This window comes from Lynx rufus, unplaced genomic scaffold (genome assembly GCF_022079265.1).
Source record: "Lynx rufus isolate CCGP_SWC_20201006 ecotype Redwood Valley unplaced genomic scaffold, mLynRuf1.p SCAF_2, whole genome shotgun sequence".
Lineage (NCBI taxonomy): Eukaryota > Metazoa > Chordata > Mammalia > Carnivora > Felidae > Lynx > Lynx rufus.
In genome coordinates this window covers 117,046,349-117,057,497 of record NW_025814834.1, presented here as the reverse complement: position 1 = coordinate 117,057,497, position 11,149 = coordinate 117,046,349, and positions in this window count along the sequence as shown.

Genomic DNA, 11,149 nt, shown 5'->3' with positions numbered 1-11,149 from the left:
AAGGGAGGCTATGAAGGGTCTTTGTTACTGTTTTTTTTTAATGTTTATATATTTATTTTGAGAGAGAGAGAGAGAGGGAGGGGCAGAGAAAGAGGGAGAGAGAATCCCAAGGAGGTTCCACACTGTCAGCACAGAGACTGATGCAGGGCTCGATCTCACAAACCAGGGGATCGTGACCTGAGCTGAAATCAAGAGTCAGAGGCCTGACCAACTGAGCCACCCAAGCACCCCTTAATTTTTATTTTTAAAAATATTTTATTTTTAAAAAATAAACTCTACACCTAACATGGGGCTTGAAGTCACAACGCTGATATCAAGAGTCACACGCTCCACTGACTGAGCCAGCCAGGCACCCTTAGAGTCAACTCTTATGTTTTTAATAGAATGTTAAAAAACGTTTATTTATTTGTTTTTGAGAGAGAGAGGGCATGTGCAGGGTAGGAGGTAGAGTGAAGAAGACAGAGAAACCAAAGCTGACTCTGCCCCATCAGTGCAGAGCTGAATATGGGGCTCGAACTTACAAATTTGTGAGATCATGACCTGAGCCGAAGTCGGACTCTAAACCAACAGCCACCCAGGTGCCCCTGTGTTCATAGCATTGTTAATTTTCCTTCAGAGCATCTATGGCAATTTTAATTATGTATTTTAATAATAATTTTAAATTATTTATTTTAATTATATGTTTAATTTCTAGATCTTGATTGTACCTTTTTTTTTTTTTAAGTTTATTTATTTTGAAAGAGACAGAGACAACGTGAGGGGCTGAGAGAGAGGGAAAGAGAGAGAATCCCAAGCTCCCAAACACTGCCAGCACAGAACCAGACACGGAGCCAGAACCCACAAACTGTGAGATCATGACCTCAGCTGAAATCAAGAGCCGGACGCTTAACTGACTGAGCCACCTAGGTGCCCCTGATTGTACCTTTTAAAATCTCTCTTGTCATTTTCTCAAAAATTTGTTAATGTTTGTTTGTTTTTAAGAGAGAGAGTGCGAGTGGAGGAGATGCAGAGAGAGATGGAGACACAGAATCCAAAGCAGGATCCAGGCTCTGAGCTGTCAGCACAGAGCCTAATGTGGGACTCAAACCCACAAACTGTAAGACCATTACCTGAGCCCAAGTCGGATGCTCAACCGACTGAGCCACCCAGGCGCCCCATCTTGTCATGTTTTTAGTCTTATTCTTTAGTCATACTTCCTTCACTCTTTCTTTTTTCTAAAAAAGATTTATTTACTTATTTAAGTAATCTCTACACCCAACATGGGGCTTGAACTCACAACCCCAAGATCAAGAGTCAAATGCTCCTCTGACTGAGCCAGCCAGGTGCCCCTCTTTTTTTCCTTTAAATATATTAAACGTACTTATTTATAGGCTGTCTTATAATTCCAATATCCAATGTCTCTGTGGGCTTAATTCTGCTATTTATAATTTCTGCTCATTCATGGTGTCTTATTTCCTGTTTCCTTGTATTTTGGGATTTTTATTTGTGGACTCATTAAAAAAGTTTTTTTAATGTTTATTTATTTTTGAGAGAGAGAGAGAGAGAAAGCGTGAACATGAGCCGGGAGAGAGAGAGAGAGAGAAAGAGAAAGAAAGCGTGAGCATGTGCCGGGGAGGGGCAGACAGAGGGAGACCACAGAATCCAAAGCAGGCTCCAGGCTCTGAGCTGTCAGCAGAGCCTGACATAGGGCTTGAACTCATGGACTGTGAGATCATGACCTGAGCTGAAGTCAGATGCTTAACCACCTGAGCCACCCAGACACCTCTGTGAACTCATTTTTGAAAGAAATTTAGAGAACTTTTGAGGTCTGGATTGAAGGTGCTTTCCTCCAGAGGATTTGTGTTTGTTTCTTTCAAGTACCTGGGGATACTACCAACTTGTAAATTACTTTAAAATAAAATCTGAGCTTGGGGCGCCTGGGTGGCTTAGTCGGTTAAACGTGGGACTTCGGCTTAGGTCATGATCTCCCAGTTTGTGATTTCGAGCCCCGCATTAGGCTCTGTGCTGACAGCTCAGAGCCTAGAGCCTGCTTCAGATTCTGTGTCTCCCTTTTTCTCTGCCCCTCCCCCACTCATGCTGTCTCTCAAAAATAAATAAACATTAAAAATAAAATCTAAGCTTTAAAATTTTCTGCTTATTTAGGTAGAGTGGATTTAGGCTATAAACCCATGAGAGGACTAACTTGTGAATTCTAGGGGAAGATCTTTTCCCCCTCACTCTGAGCCAACATAAGGGCATTTCTTTTCTGTCTCCCTTCCCAGGGTGGGTATTTTCTCTTTTACCCTTTCTCTGACAGTGGAACCTGCAGGAGTCCTAGTGTTACTCAGGGACATTCCAGTCCCTGTTCTTGCACAAGCCCTAGGCTTAGTCTGCTGTCTCCTGAGAAACCACTTAGATGGAAGCTTTGTCACCGGGGGTTAGCAGATGTCTCTAAAACAGCCACCAATTTCAGCCTTATGTTTTTGGATTCATGCTTTTGCCTTTTATATTTGAGCTAGTGTTTTGAGGCATTTTGTCATGGAATAGTTGTAGAGAGTATTTGGTCTGTTATATTGCTAGAATGGAAGTCTGATTCTCTGTTGAATGTTGGTGACCCCACACCCTTCCCCCAGTCCCCACTACAAGTTCCATGAGAATAGAAGCTAGGTCTATGTTGCCACTGCTATTTTCTGGCACACAGAGAGCAATCAATAAATATGGGGCACCTTGGTGGCTCAGTCAGTTGAGCATCTAAGTATTGATTTTGGCTCAGGTCATGATCCCAGGGTCGTGGGATTGAGCTCTGTGTCGGCCTCTGTGATGTGGGTGGAGCCTGCCTAAGATTCTTTCTCTCTTGCTCTGCCCCTCTCCCCTGCTCGTGCTCTCTCTCTCTCAAAAAAAAAAAAAAAAAAAAAAAAGAAAGAAAGAAAAGAAAAACAATTATTGAATGTATGAAGATAGAAAGTCTTCCTTGGAAGACAAGAGAGGAAAAAAATTCAGGTAGGGACTGAAAATAGGCCATTGTACTGAGCATTTACACCATTTTGAGAATAGATTTTGCAAATTAATGAGGACAAAAGCTGAATTTCATTGAGTTAAAGAATAAATAGTAGTTGAAAATTTAAAAAAATGTATGTATTATATTTTATTTTTTTCAAGTTTATTTGAGAGAGAGAATGAGCAGGGGGTGAGGCAGAGAGGGAGAGAGAGAATCATAAGCAGGCTCTGGACTGTCAGCACAGAGCCCAGGGCAGGGCTCAAACCCATGAACCATGAGATCATGACCTGAGCCAAACCAAGAGTTGGATGCTTGGGGCACCTGGGTGGCTCAGTTGGTTAGGCTTGTGGTTTCGAGCCCTGTATTGGGCTCTCTGCTGTCTACTGACAAAGAGCCTGATCCTCCCCTGCTGGCGCTCACTTGCTCTCTCTGTCTCTCAAAAGATAAATAAACATTAAAAAAAAACAAAAAAAACAGTCCGATGCTTAACTGACTAAGCTACCTAGGAACCCCTCAAAATTTTAGAGTGATGAGAAACCAGAGGGGTTGGGTTCAAGAAAAAAGTAAGAATTTTTTTTAAATGAGGGATTCAGGGGCACCAGGGTGGCTCTGTCGGTTAGGTGTCCAACTTCTGCTCAGACCATGATCTCATAGCTCATGAGTTTGAGCCCCATATCAGACTCTGGGCTGACAGCTCAGAGCCTGGACCCTACTTCAGATTCTGTCTCCCTTGCTCTCTGCCCCTGCCCCACTCACACGCACTCTCTCTCAAAAATAAATAAGCATTAAAAAAATTAAAACGAGGGATTCAAACATATTTGTAGGCTAGGGACAGTGATCTTCTGACATGAAAGAAATTATAAAGAAGAGAGAAGGGACCATTGATAGGGCACCAGTATTCGAAGAGAGACAGATGGGAGGGCCAAGTTAAAGCCTCTAAACGGACATCTCTTCTTTATTTAACTAGGCAAGAAGATACAGATGGGATACCCATTCCTTTTGAGGCGGAATACAAGGTGGTCTACAAAAGGCAGAGGCTAGGACTAGATACTGGTGCTTGAGGAGAACAGCTGTAGGAAATTCACAAGCAATCTGGCTTCCTGTGGGGACTGCCAAGTTAGGCTGGAAATTACACATGGGTACCAGTTCTGACTCGCATAAATGCTCTCTCATAAAGCAGCAGCCAATAAGCAGAAGTAGAGAAAACACCTCTGCCTCCAACACCTAAAATTCTTGGCACATCAGTTGGCAGCTGATAAATATTTCTTGAATAAACAAACAAAGATTAGATTCATTAGAACTGGGGAGTGGTGAAGTACTTGGGACCAAAGAACAAAAGACAGAGGTAATTGAAGGTGTGCTAAAAGTGTCTTTTTAAAAAAAATTTTTTTTTTTTACATTTATTTATTTTTGAGAGAGCACATGTGGGGAGGGGCAGAGAGAGAAGGAGACAGAATCCAAAGCAGGCTCCAGGCTCCGAGCTGTCAGCACAGAGCCCGACGCGGGGCTCAAACCCACAGACCGCGAGATCATGACCTGAACTGAAGTCGGACGCTCGACCAAGTGAGCCACCTAGGCGCCCCAGAGTGTCTTGAGATAGATCGTTGTCCATGGAACCTCAGGTGGACAGGGTAAGAAGTGAAGCCACAAAGGATCTGTTAGACTGGAACTGTAGTTGGCCCAAACTAAAACGATACAAAACTGAATAATGAATGACATTTTCTAAGTTTTTAGAAAACCTGTAGGTTCTGACTGGAAGAAGCAAATGCTTAGGGAAGCTGACCCAGATGAATGACGCCCAAGAAAGGGACAATAAACTTGGTTTACAACTCAATTTCAAGTTTTCTCCTTTTGGCCTGGGACATGGAACTCAGACTTCTCTTCTGTGAAGTCTGACAATGGGCCTGAAGATGCAGGTTCCAATTGAACGAGGGTCCTAATTGCTGTCGGGTGAAAAGGCAATGTGAGCACCATCTAGAATCCCATTAATAATAGAGGTCTGTAGTACATTCTACCAGGCACTGACCTGGGAGCTGTCCCGTCCAACGTTTGTACAAATGGTTTAGTTAACAACATTGATGACAGGTGCCTGGCTGGCTCAGTCGGTAGAGCAACTAGCTCTTGATCTCGGGGTTGTGAGTGGGAACCCCATGTTGGGTGTAGAGATTACTTTAAAAATTAATTTAAAAAAAAGAACATTGATGACAGGTGATCACATGTGTAGATAACAAGAATATGGGAGAGACAATATATTGTTGGAGAGGAGAATCAGAATGCAAAGAGATCTTGATAGGCTAGACCAAATCTAACAAGATTTAGGGTTTTATTTTTTTTAATTTTAGAGAGACAAGGAGAGAACAGGGGAGAGGGGCAGAAGAAGAGAGAGAAAATCCCAAGCAGGCTCCACACTCAGCTTGGTGCCCGACACAGGCCTTGATCCCACGACCCTGGGATCATGACTTGAGCCAAAATCAGGAGTCAGGTGCTCAAACTACTGAGCCATCCAGGCACCCCACAAGACTTAGTTTAAGTGGATTAAATGTAAAGTATAGCGCAAAGGTTATGTGTGTGTATACTCTGTAGGCAATATAGAATAATATGTTTTGAAAATTACTTAGGAGACTGAACAGAAATATGGGCAAAGTAGGCAATGAAAATAGAGGACATAGGGGCACCTGTGTAGCTCAGTCGGTTAAGTGTCTGACTTTAGCTCACTCAGGTCATGATCTCATGGTTCATGAGTTTGAGCCCTCCATAGGACTCTCTCTCTGTGGTGTCAGTGCAGAGCCCGCTTCAGACCCTCTGTCTCCCTCTCTCTCGCTCTCTCAAAAATAAATAAGCATTTAAAAAAAAAAATAGAGGACACAAGGGCACCTGGCTGCCTAGTCAGTAGAGCGTATGACTCTCAATCTTGGGGTTGTGAGTTCGAGCCCCACGATGGGTGCAGAGATTACTTAAAAAAAATCTTAAAAAAATAGAGGACATACAAAAGGTGTATACATATGTACATGCACACTTATACCTATATACATACATATACATGTGTGTGTTATTATATGAGATAACTTTCATCTTATTGGCAAAAATTTAAGGCTGCTAATACCAAGTGTTAGCAAAATATGGGTAAGTGGCTGAGGTATTCTCATACATTTGGTGGGAATATAGATCATTTTAGGGCGATTTTTAAGTATCTATTAAAAATTTTAAAGTACACATCCTGCCACCCAGCAATTAACTCTCTTAATATTTACCCCAGGGAGATACTCCTGTATAACACTAACAGTCATAAAGAATTTTCAATGAAACATTGTAGTAACAAAAAAAATGGAAACAATTTGCGTCCAACAACAGAATGGTTAAAATGATACATCCATGCTATAGGATACTATATAGCAGTTATAAAAAGGGAGATAGCTTTATATGTACTGTTGTGAAAAGTTCTCTGAAATGTGTTAAAATGAAAAAAGATTTAGAATAATACAAACCATTTGATACATTTATGTGTTTGTTTTTTAAACTTTAAAGGTTATTTATTTTGAGAGAGAGAGAGAGCATGTGTGCAGGGGAGGAACAGAGAGAATCCCAAGCACGTTCTGCATTGTCAGCACAGAACCCGTCTTGGGGCAGGAACCCATGAACAGTGAGATCATGACCTGAAACCAAGAGTCAGATGCTTAATGGACTGAGCCACCCAAGTGCCCCTGATACATTTAGGTTTCAAAATTCCCTTACAACTGCTTATTTCCACATGTAAATATATATCCATGTAAATACATAGGAAAAAGTCTGGGAGGATACATAACCAAAATCAAACAGTATGTGTCTCTTAAAGGAAAGGACCAGGATTTGGGATAATGGTCAAAGAAAACTTTGGATTTGTCTATAGTTTGTTTTCTTTTTTAAGTTTTTATTTTATTTTTTTTAGTAATTTCTATAGTCAACATGGGGCTTGAACTCACAACCCTGAGATTGAGTCATACGCTCTTCTGACTGAGCCAGCCAGGCGCCTCTGTAATTTTTTGTCTGTTGTTTATTTTTGAAAAAGAGAGGCACAAGCGGGGGGGGAGGGGAGGCAAAGAGAGAGAGTGGGACAGAGGACCTGAAGTAGGCGGCTCTGTGCTGACAACAGTGAGCTCTGCTGACAGCAGTGAGCCTGACACGAGGCTTGAACTCAGAAGACTGCGAGATCACGACCTGAGCCGAAGTCGGACGCTCAGCCGACTGAGCCACCCAGGTGGCCCTGTGATTTTTTTGAATGAAGATTTTGATCCCTATTATTTACATGTTTACTAAAGTAAATGAATCCATATGTTATACATTAAGTCAAAATAAATTAAAACAACCCTACCCCACTCCACAATTACACCTGTAGGTTTTATTTAGTTTTAATGAGTCAATAGTGTGATAAGGTAGGAAGTGAAAAAAATCTAAGGACACCTAAGGCTCTCTTACAGTCCAGTTCCACAACCAAGCGAGTGACAGTTTAGTTCTCCTTGGCTCAGTCAGGCCACGTCTGCACCAAAGTCAGACAGACACACTGACACATTTGAGCTCTTCCAGAAAGCAGCCAGGGTCAGGCTAGGAGTCCATATCAAATCAGGGAGAAATAACTGCAGCAGGGAAGGATGTTTATCTAGTGAAGTGCAATGTAGAAAGGAGTGGTCCTCAAGCACTTGAATAGTTTTTTTTTTTTTTTTCAACTTTTTTTTTTTATTTATTTTTGGGACAGAGAGAGACAGAGCATGAACGGGGGAGGGGCAGAGAGAGAGGGAGACACAGAACCGGAAACAGGCTCCAGGCTCTGAGCCATCAGCCCAGAGCCCGACGCGGGGCTCGAACTCACGGACAGCGAGATCGTGACCTGGCTGAAGTCGGATGCTTAACCGACTGCGCCACCCAGGCGCCCCAAACACTTGAATAGTTTTAATGAGGGTGAAGGCGAGAGGAAGTTTCGAGACACTGGAGTTATTCAAAAGACTGAACAATCACTTGTCATGGATGCTGTGGAAGAGATTAATTCAGGAGGAATTAGTTGGAACTAGATGATATTCAAGGTTCCAACTGACTTTAAGAATCTATTTTAGGGGCACCTAGGTGGGTCAGTCGGTTGTGTTTGACTTCAGCTCTGGTCATGATCTTGTGGTTGGTGGGCTCGGCTGCTTTAGATCATCTGCCTCCCTCTCTCAAAAATCAATAAACATTATGGGGCGCCTGGGTGGCGCAGTCGTTTGGGCGTCCGACTTCAGCCAGGTCACGATCTCGCGGTCCGTGAGTTCGAGCCCCGCGTCAGGCTCTGGGCTGATGGCTCGGAGCCTGGAGCCTGCTTCCGATTCTGTGTCTCCCTTTCTCTCTGCCCCTCCCCCGTTCATGCTCTGTCTCTCTCTGTCCCAAAAATAAATAAACGTTGAAAAAAAAAAATTAAAAAAAAAATAAAAAAATAAAAAAAATAAAAAATAAAAAAAAATAAAAAAAATCAATAAACATTAAAAAAAAGAGTCAATTTTATTTATTTTTGAGAGAAAGAGACAGAGAATGAATATGAGGGGGGAGGGGCAGAGAAAGAGGGAGAGAGAATCCCACACAGGCTCCACACTGTCAGCACAGAGCCCATTGCAGGCTCGATCTCATGAACCAGGAAATCATGACCTGAGCTGAAATCAAGAATTGGATGCTTAATGGACTGAGTCACCCAGGAGCCCTAAAAGAGTCTATTTTAAATTCCCTTGGTCTCAGCCAGCTTTGCCAAAGCTCAAATCCCTAAAACCCCTTTCTTTCAAGTTGTCTTGTTTTAGAGAGGATGTTAACTTTTCAAAGATGACGTTGAGATGATTCATTGAGTTTCACCTCTCATCCTTTTGTTTCCCAGAGGTCTGTTCTATACAGAACCGTTTGTGAAGAATCCCACTATGCTTCCACAAAGTTCTCTTCTTTAGAAATTCTAGCTTTTTATTTTTTAATATTTATTTTATTTGGGAGAGAACATGAGTGGGGAAGGGGCAGAGAGGGAGAGAACATTCCAAGCAGACTCCATACTGTCTGCACCGAGCCTCATGTGGGACTCAATCCCATGACCCTGGGATCATGACCTGAGCTGAACTTAAGAATAGGATGCTCAGGGCACCTGTGTGGCTCAGTCAGTTAAGCGTCTGACTTCGATTCAGGTCATGATCTCATAGTTCGTGGGTTCGAGCCCCGCATTGGGCTCTGTGCTGACAGCTTGGAGCCTGGAGCCTGCTTCAGATTCTGTGTCTCCCTCTCTCTCTGCCTCTCCCCCACTTGTGCTCTGTCTCTCTAAAATAAATAAATGTAAAAAACATAACTAAAAGAGTTGGATGCTCAACCGAGCCCCCTAGACACCCCCACAAATTTCTCTTGAGTAGGATTTAAACTGGCTCCATGCTTGGTCCATGGGATTAATGTATATTTGACCTTTTGTCACAAGACAGTGCAATTATTTCCGAAATGTAGCTGTTTACTTGGTTACCTCAGGCTTTGTTGTTAGCCAACCTTTGCTTTGAATTTCCTCTACCATGAGTCATACGCAGTCTAATGACCATCCTCTACCCAGAGACAAATAGGTTTCAGTGGTCCCTTGAGGCCACTTGTTCTGGGCCTGAGGAGAAGAGAGAAGTGCTCCCACTGCTTCTGTTTGGGATTTGGTGTGGCTCACAACAGAGTAGTAGCTGTCTCCAAAGAAATTTCTTTTGAAAATCATGTATCCACTTTTTTGATGTTTATTTTTGAGAGAGAGAGAGAGAGAGAGAGAAAGCACGAGCAGAGGAGGGGGAGAGAGAGAGGAAGACACAGAATCTGAAGCAGGCTCCAGGCTCCACGCTGTCAGCACAGAGCCCGATGCGGGGCTTTGAACTCACAGACTGAGAGATCATGACCTGAGCTGAAGTTGGACTCAACCGACTGAGCCACCCAGGCTCCCCAGCATATCCACTTTTTTTTTATATGAATAGAATTTCATATCTGTTGTATCTTGGTACTCCAGCTGAAACATGTCAGTAGAGCATAGATTTTTGATTTCAGGGTCGTGAGTTCAAGCCCCACATTGGACATGGGGCCTATTAAAAAAAAAAAAAAAAAAAGAGGGGCTGGTGCCTGGGTGGCTCAGTTGGTTAAGTGTCTGACTTCAGCTCAGGTCATGATCTCACTGTTCAAGAGTTCAAGCCCCACATTGGGCTCTCTGCTGTCAGTGCAGAGCTCACTTCAGATCTTCTGTCCTTTTCTCTCTGCTCTTCCCTGGCTTGCATGTGCATGCACACCCACCCACACACTCTCTCTCTTAAATAAACATTAAAAAAAAAAAAAGACAGGTACTCTAAATGTGCTGTAAAAATAAAGTAAAATAAAATGTTTAAATATAGGAGCCTCTGGCTGGCTCAGTCAGTGGAGCATGTGACTTTTGATCTTGGGGTTGTGAGTTTGAGTCCCATGTGGGGTGTGGAGATTAGTTAAAAACAAATCTTAAAAAAAATCTTATTAAATATAAAACAATCTGCTTTATTAATCATCCTTTTTTTCAGTATTTAACTTTTTTTTTTTAATGTTTACTCACTTTTTGAGAGACAGATTGTGAGCAAGGGAGGGGCAGAGAGAGAGGGAGACACAGATCCAAAGCAGGCTCTAGGCCCTGAGCTGTCAGCACAGAGCCTGACGTGAAGCTCAAATTCATTAACCACAAGATCATGACCTGAGCCGAAGTTGGCTGCTTCACTGACTGAGCCACCCATTGGTCCTGCTTTATAGCCTTCCCTGTTCCCTGTCTGGGATCTTTGTGATTCAGTCATACTTCACAGGCCAACTCATAGGGTAGTCAGCAAGTTGTTCTGACATGGTCTGGGCATGATCCCCTTTAGTGATTTAGGAAAAAAAAAAAAAAAGAAAGCCAAGCCAAGGCTACACAGTGATTCCACCGCCCCTGTGAGGGAGAGCTCAGGACTCCCTCCTGGCTCTAAACCTAGTTCTCCATGAGGATGAACACAGAGAGCACTGTGGTTTGCTGGAGCAGCCATGGACTTTGGAGTCTGTGAATTACCAAGTGGCCTAATATAAATTACCTTTTCTGAGCTTCATTAAAGTTTTGTAAAATATAATCTTTTAATTCAAAATTTAATTTTTTTAAAAGTTTATTTTTTTTTTGAGAGAGAGAGAGAGAGCAAAAGC